We start from the raw sequence: 20563 nt of genomic DNA, 5'->3' as shown, positions 1-20563 counted from the left end.
AGTCCCACATTCACTACTCAGAAGCTATGTGACCTTGGCAAAGTTATTTAACTTATCTGGGTCTGTTTTCTCCTCTGAAAATAGGAACATGGGAGGAAATGATTTTCTAAGAATGAAATGAGTTAATACATGTAGAACACTTAGGAATAGCACATAGCGAAGATATGAAACTCTAAGCTATTTTGAGGGGCTGTGGTTGTAGTTGTTGTTAATCTGATTTCATCATATTCACAGCCCAGAGAAGGCTGTGTTATCAACTCCATCTTCAGTAAAATAACAAGACTTAAGTGTAGAATTAAGTCTTACAATCCATCTCAGTGATAAAAAGTTAATTGGATGAGTTGTTCCAGTACCTATCCTTTAATCCCTAACATCCAGCTGTACAACTGCTCCCCTTCTCTCCCCTGTCACCAGGAGAGAATCAAACAGCGCTGTCTGCCTTTTAACATATCACCAATGACAAAAAATTGAAAATGCCTCACCTGCGATATGACCCTGTCCTTGGGCCTAACCATAGTCCATAACACTGAAAATAATGATACTAATACTTACTACCAGGCACAATACTAAGAATCTAAGACCTACTATCTCATTAATTCTGACAACACCCATTTGAAATATCCCCATCATTCCCCCCATTTTACCGATGCAGAAACGGACGTGGAGAGTAGTTAGGGAACCAGTCCTCAGTCACAGTGCTGGTAAGTGACAGAGCAGCACTTGAACCCAAGGTGCTGGGCTCCGGAGTCCACATGCTTTACCACTGTGAACACTAGAAGCGATGTCCTGCGAGCAGCTGCCCTGAAGCCTCTCTAACGTTATGTGGAAAGTCACGCATGTTCAACTCCCCAGTTCAAAAACTGAATTTTACATCATACCTCTACTGGACTGACCATGAGCAAATGGGAAACAGTGCAGAATCCTTAGGCCACCACTTAAGTGAGTGAACCAGAAAACAAATAATAAAAGTTTAATGACTGACAGCTTCTCCTTTCTAACCACAACTATTAAGGCCCAGCATATGAGATCTCTCTGTCATAACCGAACTCTGGCTTCCTCTACACTGGGTTAAATGCCTACGACTGGAGCTCCTTTTCAAGGTTAATTATTAATGCGTAGCAATACCTCATCCCAAAGGGACAGACTGAGGCTTGGCTCCATTGAACAATAAATGAAAAGAGAGTTCAGGCATCCCTACAGGAGGCGAGAGGAAAAAAAAGAAAAAAAGTCTTTTAAAGAGATGCGGAGTCCTGTGACGGGGAAGTCTTCTGTGAGAAGGGTACACGGCTGAGGCTGGGACAGAAGTGAGTAACTGGAATGCAGATTTCCAGAGAGACAGACAGAAGAATAAGGGCCAGAAACTGCCAAAGATAACCAGACTTCTCTCGAAAGCTCTTTGAAAGTGAGCTCTCTATCTACTCTCTGACCTTGAAATTACTTGTCTACATATACAGTTTCCGCACCTTTCTTACTAAGACTCAGGTAACCTCTGCATTCTATTTTGTTCATTCCCTTGTCTTCTCCACCTTCCCAGTGTAGGGCCATGGCCACAGCCATGTAGAAATGTACCAGCACCTTGAGTAGGACACGAAAGCAAGAAACCCTACTGGACCTCCTTGCAAGGTAAATTAGCATCTGGTATAGTGTTCTCTGTAAAATCAGACTTTCAACTAAATCAAAGTCCCCAACTGACAACTGAACTAGAAAGAGATGTGGCATCGAGTGACAGAAAGCAGCTTTGGCTGACAAGTTACCCCAAGGAGGAGCAATTAAAGACAAAGTAGAAAAGGCTCCCCATGGGGGAAGATGCCACACAGCCTGGGAGGCAGAGGTAGAGTCACGAAGAATGACAAGCTGGTCTTTCTACTCTACCCACAGCTTATAAAAACTGCTGTTTGGACTCACATCTCCCGCTCAGAAGGCTAGACAGTAAAACAGTTGAGAACAAACTCTGAGTTAAGACAGACTCTCTCAGAATTGTACTTGTATGCCTCCATAATCTTTAATACAGAGGAGCACAAAACAATACCAGGAGTAAGGCAAGCTATTGTAGCAAGAACAATATAATAAAAATAGTTGTCACCTATTGAGTGCCTACGATGTGCCAGACACTTTAAAAACACTACTGTATATCATCTACATTAAGCATGTAAAGTAGTTGGCATGAGACCCATTTTACAGAAATGAGGCTCAGAGAGGATAGGTATGACCAAGATCACAAAGCCCATTAAAGGCATAGCCAGGACTTGAACCCAGATCTTTCTGATTGCACTGGGGCAAGAAATGGCAGCTTCTAGACTCTGCAGTGGCCTATACCTACCCAGGAAACAGAAACCCCTTTGTCATGCACAAACCCACACGCAGCTCTCTCCTGATGTTCAAAGACCGTCACACCTGGCATGTCCCTCTCTCATAGATGCCTACTCCTCCCTGCACAGAGTCACCTCGGAGGCCTCTGCATGAATTCAGGTGGTAGAGCTTCCACATCTTTGTCCCGCGAGTTTCCTAGGCTATAGGGCCGTCCTCTCCTCTCAATCTCTTTAAATGGTGCCCCTTCACCAGGATCTATATCCAAACCCATTCCGGGCCCTACCTGGCTGCTCCGGTCCTGGCTGATCCCTGCCATTTGATAAACTTAGAATCCTGATATTGCCTGCTATCTTCCCTATTGCCTAAACCACCTGCCCTAACTGGAAAAAAAGACTATTCTAATTTACATGACGTACTTTTTACAATTAAACTCTTCCACAATGCTCGTGTTACATGGCAAGTCCACGAGGGTGAATCTAATGGGGAGACAGCCCCAGCTCACAGAAGTATTTCTCTTCGCCCTCATCCATCTCATCCCAGGCCACTCTGTTTTCTGTTTTCTGAGAACATGTTTCCATGTATTTTGTTGTAAATGCCACATCCCTACGCACTCCAGTGAGGGAACTAGAGGGAAGGGGGGAGTGTGGGCATGGGCCCTGCAGTGCCCAGATGGCTTCTTGGAACAATTTCTCCTGTTAAGGAATAGGAGGTTTACCATCTGGCCTTTCTATCCCCTTGTTTTTAAAGCACCTTTAATTCTCTGTGGGTCTACATATAGGACAATTTCAATAAAAACAACCAGGTCGACTTACAAGACCATAATTTATAGGTCCATGACTTCATGACTGAGCACCACTACTCCGATCCAGGTCAGTGGAGGATGTTTGAAGGTCAGGACGCCAGGGGACAGCCTCTCAAGTGTATAGGTTAGACAAAACAGAACCGTGAGAAGCCAGTGTCAGGGTGCTTTGATGTGGAACAATGTCGACTATAAATCCCAATAAAGCTTTTTAAATTTATACCTATGTTTGGAGCAGTTCATATACAACAAGTAAAAGACAAAGACAGATTTCTCTGTCACCCAAATTTAATCCTCTGACAATAGATAATAATGAAATGAGCTTTTTCTCTGCAGCTCCAGGATGGTGTAGCTTCTAGATAAACTTTTGGACTAATCTTATTGTTGTGTAACATTTCTACTTAGAGTAAATAAATAAGTACTGTGAAAGAATCATGCTTCTGGGGTTGCCACAGAATCACACATCCTACTTTCTCTCCCCCACTTCCCCTCTGTCCTGCAGGCAACTGATGACTCTGGTCTGCTGTAATTTCCCCTCGTAGGAACTGTTGGCTCCACTGATTTGTCACTCACAATCCTCGACCTTGCTGTCTTTGAATAAGCACAGGTCTTGTCTTCTCAACAGACTTCAAACACTTTATCAGCAAAAAGTATGCATTACAGCTTTTAAAATCTGAAATAGCACCTAGCTATCCTGCTGCTCAATAAATGCTTATATCTTCATTTACTTAGTTGTTGGACTCAAATGGCAATACCAGGTAAGAACGTGGCCTCTGCAGTCTCACCAGCCAGGGTTTGAGTCCAGCTTCACCCTTGCCAGCTATGTGACCTTGGACAAAATATTTAACTTGTCTTAGACTCAGGTTCTTCAACTATAGAATGTAAATAACAAGTCTCACTTCACAAGGTTGTAAGAAATAAATGAGATGATACTATCATATACAGAAGTACTTTACACAGTTCTGGCCCTTCATAAGTACTCAATAAATGCTAGTTACCATTATAATTTTGTTATTTTCTGTGAAAAGCCAGAACTAAATCAACAGGCAGTTTAGCCTGGCATTGAATCATTAGGAAGAAAAGATTCTTTCTGAGGATAAGTTGTAAGCCTATCACAACTCAAGAGACAGGCCTGGAACTAGTGACAGACTCTGGATTTAACAAACTCTGAAATAAAAAATTTTTAAATTATATATGTATAATTGCTTAATGTGGCATTTATAATATATATAAATGCCTAATGCTAGTTTTGCCCTGTTCTTTGTGTGTGTGTCTGTCTCTGTCTCTGTCTCTGTCTCTGTCTCTCTCTCTCTCTCTCTCTCTCTCACACACACACACACACACACACACACACCATACATCTGCACAGATTTAGGATTCATTATCATTAACATCATTTTCTATCACAGTGTACCACTGACCAAACTCCAACAGTGAAGTCCAAGCACAAATGTGGCAGCAGATGGTCCTCTTAGCTTCCAAAGTCAGAAGAACCTAATATTTGGCATAGCCGGAGCCACATCTGCATCTATAGTCTTGCTAACAGGGGTTAATAAACTAACTGCCTGCTGAGCTGCAGCTGACATCCAACCTGGGGCCTCAAGTCCCCACTGCTACATTCCATGCATACCACCAATTTCATGCTTTATATTCTGTTAACAATGATCAGGATCCCCCAAAGATAAAAACTAAGCACCAGAGACAGAAAATGGGAACTGAGTTTCAGATTTGCAAGGCAGGAGCCAAAAAATGTCTACATTCTAGGGCTTGAAATAAAGGTCAAAAAGACTCCAGATAAAGTTGAAACAAGTAGTAGAATGTTGGCAGCTAATTAAAATTTTTAAATGTGTGATCTAATATGTTGTGGGTCTAATATAACATATCTGGTAGGTGGACCTCACCAGGGACCACCAGTTGATAATCTCTTATCTATGGTTCCATTTGTGAAATGGTGGCCAAGAAAAGGATGCAGCTTCTATTTGGCTCCTTTTTTTTTTTTTTTTTTAATTATTATTTATGCCTACAGCACCTGCTCTTCTTAGGTGGTTTCCCATCCAAGTACTAACCAGGCCTGACCCTGCTTAGCTTCCGAGATCAGACATCGGGCTTGTTCAGGGTGGCATGGCCGTAGACTATGGACCATGGCTCCACTGGGGCGTGAACCCAGGACCTTCTGCGTGTAAAGCAAACATGCTAACCGCTACATTATGGAACCATGTCCAGATTTGGCTCCTTCTAATGGCACTATTATAGACCTCTAGTCTATAAAGAGACATAAAGGAAACTGGAGTAACATGAAAAAATCCAGGCGAGTTGATGTTGAACCAGCAAAGTCCTCAGTCCCTTCCTCATTTTGAAGAAAGCATCCAGTATCTGCAACATGCAGGCATTGGGGGAAAGGGGGTGGAGAAGGGCAGGGGAGGAAGCGGGGAGGGAAGCGGGGAGGGGAGGGAGTGTGAGAGGGAGAGGGGGAGGGCACATGCTGTGAACCAGTTACTCTGCCCCCATAAATCAAACGTCCATATGTGCCAGCCCAACAGCCTTGCTAATAACACAGGTCATTACCACTTGCACTTAAGACTTAGACAAATATTTATTTGTCTGATGGAGTCTTTCTGAGAGGGATATAATCAGATAGGTTTATTCTCAGTTATTAAAAGTAAGAAGTTGAGAAAGATTTCTAATTCCGGGCACAATTACAGTGAAGGTCTCATTTTTATTCTCAAGAAGAAATTTATTAGGATGTTTATGCAGTTAAAAAAAAAGCTGATGATGGACAGGTGGCCATATGTTCCTGTATCCCACAGAAAAAAATTTCAGCTAGTCAAGTTTGTAGGGTATTTAGGATACTGTAAAGGCTCAGTCTATCACAAGAAATATGATTTGCTGATGCAGGCTTTATCATCCTCACAGAGTCTACTAGACTTCTACTAAATTCATGCAGCAAGAACTTGGCCTAGCTAGACCACAGACTTGACATAGACAGACCCAGGCAAAGAAATAAGATGTGAACTTGCACATGTAGGCCATAGCTCTCCAAGACAGGACTTGTCAATAGATAGTGAAAAAAACAAAACAAAACAAAAAAACCATGAACTAGAGAAGTTTGCCAGATGATCCTTCTGGCCACTCCTGGATGGCAAACTCTCCAATCTCTTAGAGCCATGTTGGCAAATATGTGTTTCTACTCTTCCTTCCTGGCAGATGGCATTTATTGTTAATTGGAGTCATTCTATTCTACTCTATTTCCCATTAAACCCAGATAGAGCCTCAGAATTCTTCTCCAGGCAGCACTCAAGAAAATTACCACCAGTTACTAAGAGATGGGCCTGGAGGTGAACCTTGTTATCCTCTAACACAAAAGTCAACTTAATGTAAATTGACTAGCTATATTAGAATATTGGAAACAAAAATTCATGTAAATATGTTAAATAACCTTTAGTTTTAGACCACTAAAGGAACATAAGGTATAACTCCTGCCACCAATACACTTAGAAAATGTTGGAGGGTGCTTAAAGGGGGGATATATTTTATACCAGAAATGAAGTGAGATGTATTTGTCACTCCAGTTAGTGAATGCGCAAAGGCCCATGATCAGAAACTTGACTCAGATGGTATTTCTCTCCCTCTCTCCCCTCTACTTTCCAAGAATGGCACTATTATGGTCCTCTAGTCTGTAAGCTAGTCTTTGTCTTTGTCATCTTCCTTGCCCTTCTTCCTTCCTACTCTTGCACATCCTCTTACAAACATGTACTGACTTTGTGTCACACACTGGAATAGGCACTTATGGCCCTCTAGTCTGTGAACACAGAGTTTTGGATATGGCAACCAATGTATCTCCAGTGTGTAGCAAAATGCCTGTCACATAGTAGGGGCTCAATAAATACACACTCTAACTTCTTGCATTTACTTATGTACTAAACAGACCTGCCCAGCGAACACCTAAATTTCCTTCTGTTTTAGAATATCTGATGAGGACACCAACCTGACTAGAGTGAAAGTTACATGTCACAAAGCAGAGGAACTAAGATCAGATGAGTAGGTGGTACCTGACTATGAAAAGTTCTAAAAATACAGACATTATGCAATTGGGGGAAAAAGGAACCATTAGAGTAGAAAGGAAGCCTTTAGCAGTTTGATTAGAAAGGTGACAAAATTTAAAAGGTGCCTTCCTGAATCACTAGGTATCTACTGTTATTTTTATTCCAAAGACTAGAAATGACTTTAATCATCTCACTGTTTTCCCTGGGGATAACATGTCATTCCCTGCTTAAAATCCTTCAATGGTTCTTTATCTACTTCAGAATCAAACACAAACTTTTAAGCATTATATAAAAGACTATTCCTGATCTAGTCTCTACCTCATCATCAATAGACTTGCCAAAGTTCTGGATTCTTCCAATAAACCATCCCCAGGATAAGCCTTATCTGAATTATTTAACTGAATGACTACTGCTCACCATTTGAGGCACAATTCAGGTATGGGAAGCCTTCAGCAACATTCTTGCTTTTTCTACTCCCACCCACAGCTCATTTCCTCCCCTCTCCTCCCATGGCTCCATATTCTAACTGATGTCATAGAAATTATCATTTTGTGCTGTAATTGTCTGTCTCCCCCAACAGACCGAGAGCTTCTCAAGTGAAGGAAACTGTGCCTTTTTTTCTCTGTGTCTCTAAGTGCCTATTCCAGTGTCTAACACAAAGTCAATACATGTTTGTAAGAGGACATGGAAGAGAGGGAAGGAAGAAGGCCAAGGAAGATGACAAAGGCTACTTTCTGATGCCTCTAAGTCAGTGAGGACTATAATGCAAAAAGTAGCCTCTATATTCATTCCACTTGACAATAAGTAACGAGATGAGAAGTTAGAAAGCAAAAGTATCACAGACAGTTAAAAAGAACTTGATAGAATCACTGAACATTTAGTTGAGTTTTCCCTAGTGTACACGCTCAGGAAATGTGTTTGTATTTTAAGGGTGTCAATATGGAAATTTTGCATCCCAGAGTGGCAGTTGTCATTAGTTTGTGTCTTGGCAGAACACTAACAGAAGAAGAAGCAAAAAAAACAAGCACAAATTCTAGGATACTCTAAAAGATTGGCTGACAAAGCTCAATACCAACACTACCTCCCACTCTGGAGTATGCTAAGGGACTACTATATACTTCTTTATGACAATGTAGCTTGGACTGCCATATAAAACACATGGAGATTTTGAAACAGTATCTCGGAACCTTTATCACCTGTACTCAGAGTCAAAAAGCAAGAATGACCCCCCAACAATTAAGCTGTTGGCCTTAGCTACCAACTTCTGGCTGCTACCAACTACTCTGAAAGAAGAGAGATTTCAATAGGAATGCCAAATAGCTCTTGGAGAAAAAAAATTATATGAGAGTCCCAAAGGCAGAAGAATGGAGGAAAATACTACAAAATGATTCAATGAAACAGAACTCTCAAGAAGTCTAACATGGTTGGCTGGAAACAAGAGTGACATATAAGGAAATCAAGCAGTCTACACAGCCCAGAAGACAAGAGCAGTGAATTCAGGACCATGGATAGTGACATATTCTACAAAGAGGTGCTGACCAACGGGCAAGTGTCTTGAGGACTCGCGCTAAGAAGGCCAAGTTCACCCAGGGTCTTTGCAGTTCATCCTCTTAAAACGTGAAGCCTAATCATTTATACAAAGTACACGTGGACCAGAGCTGTATGGTTTCCTGATGGCCAAGCAACTTCCAAAGGAGCTCTGCCTGTCAGAAGCAATTACAGACTAGCTCTTGCCTGGCCTGCTAAGCAGCTAGCTCTGCTTCTTAGCCTAATAAAGGCTCCAATCAGATGGCTTTTCAAAGTGGTCCAAAGAGCCCCTCTGCAATCAGCAGAAGAGGCAGAGGAAGTGATAAGTAGTATATGCCAGGCTGGCAGGTACCTGATAACAGCATCATTTCCAACCTGGTGCAAAAAACAGCAAATAAGAAGAGGTTTGAACTGACAATAATGTCGATAAAAATGCTAAGACTCAAATAATTTTTTCTGAACATGTTTCTTTATCCTTTGTTAACTTCAAAATAAAGGTAATGCAACAAATGAGGCCACCCTCCTTTGGGGGGGCTCCCTTTCAGGGTGATGGTACTTAGCCCCAATACTTACACCTATGACTTTACACTACTTTTAGTAAATCTGCAGAGACCTAGATAACCACTAGATGTCCCTTATGCCATGCAAAACCAACGTGAAATGAATTTCACTACCAGTTACACAAATCACATTTAAAGATGGCTTTTCTAAATCGTGGATCTTAGGTGTAACTATAATTCCCATTATGACTTACTTCTCCTTATTTATAGCATGTCCATTCCTATAGTATTTTGATGACCTTTTATCAAATTATGTGCATGGAACAGAAAATTATTATGAATTAAAATTCTTTGAGAGGTAGAAATGATAGAGAAATAGGCAGAGAGGAGTATGGTAGGAAAGGGATATAGTGAGCCTAGAGAGGTCCAAAATTCATTATCATTTTTAGGAATCACATAAGTTTCAATATAAATGGAGAAACCCACAAGCTCAGCTTAAATTCAGATTCTCCATGCACTGAGATCTTGGGTGCTTTGACTTAATGAAACAAGGTATGGGAAATACTTTGAATTTCACATGTCCAGTTTGATCAATTAAGAGTAGCTGCCCAGGACACAAAGAAGGAAAGACTGCTGTGCAGTCACCGATGAGCAATGTCTACGAGGCTGTGAGAACAAGGAATGGTGGCTCCCATGAGACATATTTCCAGAACCTGAATTAACCCCTAGCTCCGAGCCTCCCAGACTTGGGATGATCGTGGGCGGCAGTGGTCGTGGTGACGGTAGAAGTAGCAATAGCTGACCTTAAAGGAAGGTTTGCTGTAGGCCAGGCATTGTTCTTAGTATTAAATATATAATTATTTAATCCTCATGTGACAAATATCCAAACTGAGACATGACACTACGGTAGATAATGAAGGATAGCTAGATTTGCTCCATCTAATACCAACTTTTGAGAGTAAAAGAGAGAAGTATTAGTAGTTTACCTGGACAACAGATGCAACCCAGAACTTTCCAAGGCCACCTGGGGTGGATAGACACCCTATTTTACACTTACAACAGCCTGAGGATTGAGAGGCAGTATAAACTAGGGTTTTTGAGACATTTGCAGTCAAAATATCTGGGTTAAAATTCTTGCTTTGCTACTTGTTACTGTGTAACCCAGACAGGTTACTTAACCTCTGTACCTCAGTTTTCTCATCTTTGAAGTGGGATATTAACAGTACTTAACTCATAAGGTTGTTGTGGGGATTAGTAGATTTAGTCTATGCAAATTGCTTGGAACAGCTCCTGGCATGGTAAGTGTTGGGTACTATTATTGTCATTTTACAGAAGAGTAAACTAGGAATCAGAGATTTTAATATCTGCATAAAATCACACAGCTATTATATAATAGAGCCAGAATGAAATGCAGGTAGGGTCTCACCTGAGATCCTGTGCAATCAATAGCTATTACTATCCTGCTTTTATACAGCAGATAAAAAAAACTGAGGTTTCCTTTAGATCCCGCCCCCTCCCCCCACCTTAAATCTAGCTTCCCCAGCTACCTGGATTATAAAAGAATCACTAAAAAAGTTAGTCTCTCCTGCCTGTGTCTTAGGCTAGCAGATTACAGAACGTGCACACTGAAGGAAGCACGTTCAGGAGCACCCGCGAAAGCCTCGCAGAAGATGTCTCCAGGGGCCCATGCTTTCCTTAGGCTATAGGAGAGAGATGTAACAGAGGTGGAGAGGAGCCAGCAAGTGTCTGCATCCCAAGCTCAAGTACTGAAGTTCTTCCCTAATTCAAAATCTGGTGAATTCTATGCTCAGGCCTTGCATGGGTGGCCTGCTACAGAACCCTTCCTCTCTCTTGATCCCACCTGAACTCCCCTCCAGTGACCACCTGTATCTTTTGTGACCCTCCTGATGAAACAGATGGCAAAAGTTACTGCTGGACACAGAAGAGCGACAGATCAGCTGAGCACACCTGAACTGGAACAAGATCCACACAAAACAGGGCCAGACAACAGGAACTGGTTGTCACTGCTGACTTGCTCAGAACTCCAACTAGCTCTCCTGGTTACTTAATTAGCTTCTCAATAAGTATTAACTGTTTATTCTCATAATGAGAGCTGGAAATGTGATCATACCCGCCTATCCAGTGACATAAGACTGACCTAAATTAGCCCCTTCCTGACAGCGGCTCCTGGCTTCTTTTAAATGGGCCATAAGTTTGGAAGCTTCTTACTAATGAGGCATATGTGTTAGTCTTCTAGTTCCTTTGAATCTGCAAAGGTAGAAAGACATCGGTCTCTACAATAGGCTGAATAATGTTCCGCAAAGATATCAGAAGCCTATAAATGTTACCTTATTTTAAAAGGGTCTTTGCAAATGTGATTAAGTTAAAGCATTTGAGCTCAGAGAGTAGTCTGTATTATCCAGGTGGCCCTTAAATGCAATCACCTGTATCCTTGTAAGGAGGAGGCCAAAGTTGATTAGACACATACTCAGAGAAAGCAATGTGAAGGTGGAGGCAGAGATTGGAGGGATGCAGCCACAAGCCAAGGAATGTCAGCAGCTACCAGAAGCAGGAAGAGGCAAGGAACAGATTCTCCTAGAACCTCCAAAGGAAGCATGGCTTTGCCTACGTTTTAATTTCAGCAAATGAAACTTATTTCAGATTTCTGACCTCCAGAACTGTGAGATAATAAATTTCTGTTGTTTTAAGCCAACAAATTTGTGGTATTTTGTTACAGAAGCCACAGGAAATTAATACACTTTCGTTACGCTGATTCCCCAGCCCATTATAGTTTGACTTGCAATAATCCCCCAGGGCAAGGGGGGATTATTGCAAGTCAAACTCTAACAATCCCCCAGGGCAAGGGGAGATTATTGCAAGTCAAACTCTAACAAGGGCTGGGGAATCAGCAGAGGTTTGCCGTAAGTAGACTCCTCAGGTTTGGGGAGGAAGAATCAAATAAGGATGGAAAATTCTCCAGACATATCAATACTAGTAATCCACTCCTAGTTTTAAGTGTAGTCACTCAGTCTCTGAAGTTTAAATCACCAGCTAACCTTAGCTATCAGGTTTTTGATCCCATAGCTTTATCAGATATATGCTTATATAATATAGAGAAGCTACCTGACTCCCAAAACCCACCATAGCTTAAGTTCAAATGAGTTCAAATAAGAGCAAAAATTAAACACGAGAATCAAACAAAGCATAAATATGTATAATTCATTGCCCTAAAAGTTATCTAATTTTTACAACATGATGTCTTCCTGAAAAATTTAGCATCTTCTGGGGAAGACAGACAGGTACATTGTTATTCATCCACTGAGCACTTATTGAGCAACTACTATATACATAAGACAATGTTAGGAAATGTGGGGGATAAAGGGGAGACTGGTTTTTCCCTCAAAAATTAATTCTATTAAAGAAAACAGACATATACACATTTATTCAGTTATTCACACGGCCATTATTTATTCAGTGTCATGCTCTGTGAAATTGCAAAACTGAAAAATATACACCATAGAATTCCTCTGTTAGAAGACAGTCAGAAAAGTTAGCAATTTTGCATGACAGGTTTTTAAAAAGGTATTCTGAATTACCATGAAAGCAGGGATGAGCTCCTAATTCAACCTTTTGGCAGGAGGAAAAGGCAATCAGAAAATGACTTCCAAAGGATAGGATATACTAAGGTGAGACTAGATAAATGATTAGCATGAGCCAGGAGTAAGAAGAAGGTAAGAGAAATAGCATGGGAAAAGAAAGACGGGTGGACGGGTGAGAACTCTTGGCATATTCACAGAGTGGAGAGTGATCAGTATGGCTAAACTGTGTATAGTGGGAGTGATGGTAGAGAAGGAAACTGGATAAGACCCCAGACAACCACCTACATTCAGCTGAGAAATTTTAATTTGATTCTAAAGGCACAGGGGAACTACTCAAGCAGGAGAATGATGAGGTCAGGTTGGCATTATATAAAAGATTAATGTCGTGGCCACACAAGAAATGAATTAAAAGGAAGAAAGAGAAAAAGTAGAAAAACAACTTGAAAATCTACAGAAACATGATGTATATAAGACCAAAAGGAAAAAAAAAGTACAATGAAAAGAATTATTATTGGCTTGGGAATATCACATATGGCATGGAAGAGAAATGCATAAAGAAAATGAAAAATCTATGATTAAGCTGATAAAATAAGTTCATGCCAAATCGCAGACTTAAATATGAAGCTGAGCACTGAGGATCCGAAGCAGGTATTTGAGCAGAGAAAAAATATAATCGGAAAAAGTTTTATGAAAGACAACATGGCCCTGTGTATAGCAGGGGTCTCCAATCCCCAGGCTGTGGACAGGTACCAGTCAGTGGCCTGTTAGGAACCAGGACACACTGCAGGAGGTGAGCGGCGGGTGAGCGAGTGAAGCTTCATCTGTATTTGCAGCCACTCGCCAGCACTAGCATCACCACCTCAGCTCCACCTCAGATCATCAGGCATTAGATTCTCATAGGAGCACCGATCTTTAGGGTCATAAAGTTTGGGGACCACTGGTGTATGGGGTATTACTCAAAAAAAGGCAAATAAGAAAAAGTAATACCCAGGTCTAGAGCGAGCAGCGATGGTGAAAATGGAAAAGGAGGGGAAGATTTCAGGAAAATCTCAGAGATAAAGTTGATTAGACCTGATGACTGGTTGGAAGCTCTAGAGAAGATGTACTGGACAGGTCTGCTGAGGCATCCATTTCTCCATCTAGTACTGACAATGAAGGGTAGATAATGAAGGATAGCTAGATTTGCTCCATCTAATACCAATAATAAAGGATAGATAGTAAGTGCAAAGAACCATAATAAATGCTTTATATTTAGAATTTCCTGTAATTATCACAACAATTCTAAAAGGTAACATCATCATCTGATTTTATAGATGAGGAACTGAGACTTGGAGAAGTCAAATGACTTGCCCAGGCTTGCAAAGCTTTCAAGTGGCAGAGCTGGGATTTGAACTCAAGACTATCTGACTCCCAAATGTATTCTCAAAACCATTAGGTCATATGCTTGGCGCAAATATTCCAATTACTTTGGACAAAAATGTTTAGAAAGAACCTTTTTTCGACCCCAATGCTATTATGATCTCTCAGGAAATCATCCTCATCTAGAGAATCCTACGATTACAAACAAAACCTCAACAAAGACTTCTATATTGCTGCATATTTGAATCACTAGTCACTCCACTTACTAACTTTCCTTGGAATCCAAATCAGCAGCTAGAAAGCTTGGTACCATCTAATCAGTCCAAACTGGAGTGATCGAGAGGACAAGAATGTATGTCAGGAGTCTAGGGAACACATGGTGATTGGGGGACTTCTCTATCAGCAAAGGTCTAACAGGTGTTCTGAGAGGAAACTAAGACTTGGGAAAAACCTACCCATTCTTTCCTCTGGCTCCTTGATCTTTAGAGTTTATTTCTGGACTGGCATAGAAGTAACCACTATCAGATATTTTATTAAATACCTCCTAAGGAGGTGTGTACACACACACACACACACACACACACACACACACACACAAATATGGTAAAGTGTTTCTACCAATAAACAAAGTAAATAGTACATAGTTAAATTTATGGTTCCAGAATTTTTCAAAGACCTTCCCTGGAACTTTCACAACACTAACCCTACTATTTTCCCCATTTCTAATGGGCCATTTACTGGCCATGCCCTTGTCTAGGTCTTCTTTCAACATAGATGTAGAAAATCTTTACTTTCCTGCTTGACATAGTTTTGACCAGCAAGTGTCTTCTGTATCTACCACAATCTAAGGATGGAGGAGAGACATGAACAATGGCATACTTCTCTGACCTCCATACAAGCTGCCCCAAAGAAAATACTAATATTGTGGCCTACTGCCCTGGAAAGATTATTAGGATCCAGCTAGGGCTCTCTTACTCTTATTCAAACTACAAATGCACAGAAAAGGGGAAAAATCAAGAGAGACTAGAGTGTCCCTATATCTAGGGCAAAGAAAAGGCAAGGCATCAACTTGAATATATCGGTAACACTAAATCTTTTGCTAAACACCTAATAATGGGCAGATTAAGTCAAAAGTGGTAACAGAACAAATTCAGACACTTCGCTTTTATCTCTTTGGCTTCTTTCACTGGATACCACTTGGCCGTGAGGCTGAAGGACACAGTTCCAAGAAAAATCAATAAAAGGAATTTTATTTAACCACCTATGAAAGAAAAGAGAATTTGTACCACCTTGTCCTACAGCATTTTAACTTAGCTGTGTCCCAAAATAAAACATATTTAACTCACGAGTAAATAATTCTGAAATAAGATTACCAATATCCTATTGATTAAAATAGGCTTCAGTTTTCAGAATACTCAATATCCGTGCAATAGCTGACATTTTTCTGTATCTCTCCCTTCTCAAAATTCTCTTTTCCGAGGTTTTCTGACTGTATACTTGCCAAATCACTCTTTGATGACTCATTTTTGGCCTCTGTTACCAGCATTTTTTTCCAAATTCCTTTCCTCAAGCATCTGATGGAGGCTCTTCCTTTCTCACTACTCTACCTCAGTTGTCAATTTCATCCACTGGCACATATTTATCTCTAACCTAAACACCATTCAAGGCTCTAGGTCCTAAACCTGAGTTGTCTGCTGGAGCAATTCATCTATCTAAAATTAAAATTCTCTGCAGAACCTTAAAATCAACCTGTCTAAAAGCAAACTCAGCAATTCCTCCTCCTGACTTCTTTATTTCTATTAATGGTCACCCAAGTTTAAATTTTTATAGATATATCTGATCCTTCCCTCCTCATTGCCCATAATGTCAACTCCTTACCACTATTTGATTCGTATATTTGATTCCATATCCAACGGGTCTTTCACATTCATTTTCTCTGCTCCTTTCCTGCTGCCACTGGTCCTGTTGAGGCCTCCATTTAATTTAATCATCCAGTAAACAACCATAGAGAATTTACTATAAGGCCCTATAATAAATGACATGGCCCTTACCTTAAAGAGCTTACCGTTCAGTAAAGGTGTTACACATGTAAGCATATATATGTGCAGTGAAGTTAGAAGAGGTATGCGTAGTGGAGTCTCAATGCAGAATGGCCAATTCTGCTCTGGAGAGATGGAATCTGGATTGTCTCACATGGCCTAGTACAAGTCTCAAGTCCAACTCCCAAGTCCAACTCCAATGTCTCCTCCCTTCAGTATATTCTTCACACTGCTGTCTTACACTTCATCTGTGGCCCATAACATCATAATAATCCAGAAAAGAATGAATAATTGAACTAAGATAGTGACAATGGGGAAGACAGAGATAAGTCAAGTCAACAAGCTTTAAGGACAGATGGGTCTTGGAGGAATGTTTAAGGGAAAAGAGGGAAATAATAATAACTTGCAAGTCTCTGGCTTGGGTAACTAGCAGATGTCAAGTCACTGATAAAAGGAATTCAGTGGGAGAAGTGAAACATGCTGGAGAAGGAAGGAGTGAGAGACAGAGGAATGAGGAGAGAGAAAGGAGGAAGGGAGGGGGAGAGAGGCGGTGGAACAAGAAATCCAACAGACGACCGGAACTGAAAGTGAGCCAAATTATATTCCATGTCATAAAACGACATTATTCCCAGCTTAAAGGAGGAAACAGTCCACTTTTACTCCATTTAAGATATACACAGTCACCATTTTACCCTATATCTACAGTCCAGGACTATTCATCTACATATGCTTTTTACAGCCAACTAATCTAGAGAGAGAAGAAACTTCTGCCAAATTATTCTAGTGACATTATGTATTTGTAGTCTTAATCTCTTGTATTCCTACTGAGAACTTCTTTTCCCTCCTGATTCTCTGTTACCTTTCCTAGGAAATTGAACTAAAAGAACTTAGGGCAGGAATCATGTCCCTCTTTGAAGTAAGCACTCGCTAAGTACTCAATATATAATCAAAAGTGCTATAAATATGTCCTTCTGTACTAACATGCAAGCCCTCAAGAGTTGTAACCTACATATTAAAATACCAAAATAACTAATCTAATAAGATCTAGAGGTGATGATGATTATTTTGATGATAGTGGTGACAACTGATGATGACAATGATGATGATGATGATGAAGAAGAAAGAAGTGGAAGAGAAGAAAAATACAGTGATGAGTATGGCACTGATAATATCTTCATTTTAAGTCAGCCTTAGAGAACTCCCAAGAGAATGAGAAGCAACAACAGCAAAAAGGATAGAAAAATGAAGAGCATCAATCGATTTACTGGAGATAAAAAACCATTATCCTAAGTGTTTCGCCATTCTCGGGCTTTATATTTAAAGGACTACTAGCGTCTACTCTAAATCTGGCCGGAAAGTATAGAATGTGGACCACATATTTATGAGAACACATAACTGGAGGAAAAATCTTTTGAAAAAGTATCAAAACTCTCTTTCTTTGATTTCTATGACATAGAATCTACTCAACCTATTTTCCCCTTTTTCTTAACTAGCTACTATTTCTTCTCCTGATTTTATTAATGTATGTCTCCCCTAAGGCTCAGACTTGATCTCTCCACTCTTTTTTGGATCTGAACTTTCTCTGTCAGAGCTCATCTACATTCCTAGTTCCGGCTCTTCTCTATGCAGAGAGCTCCTAAATGTTTATGCCAGCTCTGATTCTTCCCTATGTTCAGACTCATATCTCCAACCCATATCTGAGTATTTTTCACTTGACTGCCTTTCTCTTAAGTCAAAATATTTCAAAAGACACAATCATCATCTTGCCCACAAACCTCCCCTTCCTGATTTCCCATCTTCTTGATGCCATATCCCTCCTCACTACCAACTCCATTGGACTGTACTAATTACAGAAAAACTCTTCCAAAAGTGGTCTTTCGTCAGTTCCACACTTATCATTCTCTCTTCAATCCACTTTAAATTAGTCTCTTACTCATACCACATCACAGGAGTGGTCAATAGCTTGCCAGAACCAATGATTAATTCCCCTTTCCTTTGACCTCTCAGTACAATCTTCTTGCAAGATTAGCTTCCCACGGCCTTTTAAGATTCCATACTCTCTGGTGTCTCTGTCTACCATTATAATCCCTTAGTTTCCTTTGTTGGCTCCTCTGTAAGATCTCTCCTTACGGGGAGCACCAGAGTTCTGTCTTTGGCTTTCTTCTTTGTTCCAATGACATTCTGTAAGTCCCATTACTTTAAATATCACATATATTTTGTTGATACTCAAATTTATATCTCTATTCATAGATTTCCTCTGATCATCAGACTCATATTTCCAACTGTCTTCTTAGCATCTCTGCTTAACAGGCTTTTAAACTAAACATAGCCTAAAAAGAAATATTGATTGCACCTTTCTCAAGCCCACTCCTCTCAAGCATCCCCACTTGGATAACGTTATTAAGTTATCTAAAGCTGAAAGGTATCACGGAGTCATCAGTGCTGCTGTCTGAATAGTTCTAACCCTTTGCTTCCCTGGCACAAGATAGGATTGTATTTCTTGTAGGTGGAATTGTGTTTTGGCCAATTAGTTTTGAGCAGAAATGATATGTGTAATTTCCAGGCCAAATATTTAATTGCTCCAGTATAAAAACCCCTGAATTTCTCTTTTCCCTTTTCAATGTCAGCCATCAATGTTCCATTTAGTGGCTACCTTGTCATCCCACGTCCCAGAGTGAGGACAATTATAAAATACAAAATCACCAGCTAAAACACAAAAGACATGATATGTTAGTGAGTAATAAACCCCTTCTGTTTTAGCCTCTGATATTTTGGAGTAGTTTGTTACCACAATAAAACCTAGCTTATCTTGCCTAATAAAGATATCCTCAATGATTTACTGTCTCTCACACTCAACATCCGATTCATCAATAAATCCTTTTGACTCTACCTCCAAAACATATCCACTCCATCCACTTCGCGCCACCTCCATTGCTACTACTCTAATCCTCATGGCTATATTTTCTTGCCTGGATGGCAACAACAGCCACCTGTCTATCTTGTCTCTACTAGTGAACACGATGGTCCATCTTCCATAGCCCAGTTGGAGGGATTTTTTTAAATTCTGATCAGTCACCTCCTGCTTAAAAAAACCCTATGGCTTCTCCTTATAATCAGAATATAACTCTAATTTTTTACCACAGATTAAAAGCTCTACATAATGTGGTCTCACTTAATTCATTCTTTTTTTATATCCCTTGAATTCAACAAGCACCTACTTCTCAGGTCTTTGCATCGAGTAATCCTTTGATGTCTTGACAAGTAAGCCTCAGCTCCCTACCAACTCAGCCCTCTAAAGTGGCACTCCATTACCTTCTACTCCTTCATCAGGCTTTATTTTGTTTCCTCTCCTCATAGCACTTACGTCACCACCTACAGTTTAGATTTATTTTCTTACTCTTTGTTTCCATCTACCAGATTGTAAGCTATATGAAAGCAGAGACTTTTGTTGTTGTTGTTCACTGCTCTATGTCCCTCAGCAGAAAGTAAGGTCCAGTGAGCTAGAAGTGAACTAGAGAAATTCTATGAGCCTTCTCCACATTTCTAGTTCCCCAAGCATCAAGGTTTCTGCTGACCCTTCAGAGTCATTTGGGGTGTTCGAGTCTTTGGACTTTTGGGATCATCAATTTTGATTCTTTACATGGTATATATTTATATATATGTACGGACATGAAAGAACACATATACACATACAATATACACAGACACATGCACGCATGTGCTCACGTGCATGCACACATATACATATAGATATATTTTTAATCTAAAAGCTCCCTAGGTATTATCAATCAGTTTTCTCAACAAGGAGGAGGCTCTTTTAGCCAGCCCAACCTTCTCACTCTCCCTCTCCCCAATGCCGAACCCTGCTTTCCATCACTATAGGTGATTAATGGCCATATCCATTTGTGAATGAAATACTACCTCTGCAGAACTCAAGAGTTCCTGACAAGTTCTGAATAAGTCTTTGGTAAAGTCACCCAGAGAAAGAGTCCATTGGGAAATAAAGATTTCTGCTGGTGTCAAAGAATATACTCATCGTTCATTTATCCACCCACATATTAGGTCAATATACATGGAAGCCATGCAAGAAAATATATTATTCATTCGGCAAACATTTATTAATTGATACTATATGCCAGGAACTGCCCCAAGCTAGCTAAAAGGGAGCAGGACTGCTAAGATGGAATGGAAGCTTATTATTTATGTGAGATAGCCAGGGAAGGCCTATAAAATACAGTGACGTTTCGGCAAGAACTTGAAAATATTGGGGAACAAGCCACGTAGACATTTGGGGAAAGAGAATTCCACACAAACAGACAGCAATTACCTAAGTCTTAAGCAGCCAAGTGAATGACATATTCAAAGAACATCGAGGAGTGATATGACT

At 40.3% G+C, this 20563-nt stretch overlaps 1 protein-coding gene and 1 pseudogene across 3 annotated transcripts in view; both read right to left on the bottom strand.

Annotated features, from left to right (window-relative positions):
* NRXN3 (neurexin 3) overlaps window positions 1–20563 on the bottom strand; it is a 1437186-nt gene that overhangs the window by 971367 nt on the left and 445256 nt on the right. The window lies entirely within an intron of this gene.
* On the bottom strand, window positions 5127–5242 carry LOC112473829 (annotated as a pseudogene).

This window comes from Pteropus alecto, unplaced genomic scaffold, assembly GCF_000325575.1.
Source record: "Pteropus alecto unplaced genomic scaffold, ASM32557v1 scaffold8, whole genome shotgun sequence".
Taxonomy (NCBI): Eukaryota; Metazoa; Chordata; class Mammalia; order Chiroptera; family Pteropodidae; genus Pteropus; species Pteropus alecto.
This window is presented reverse-complemented; position numbering and strand designations above follow the sequence as displayed.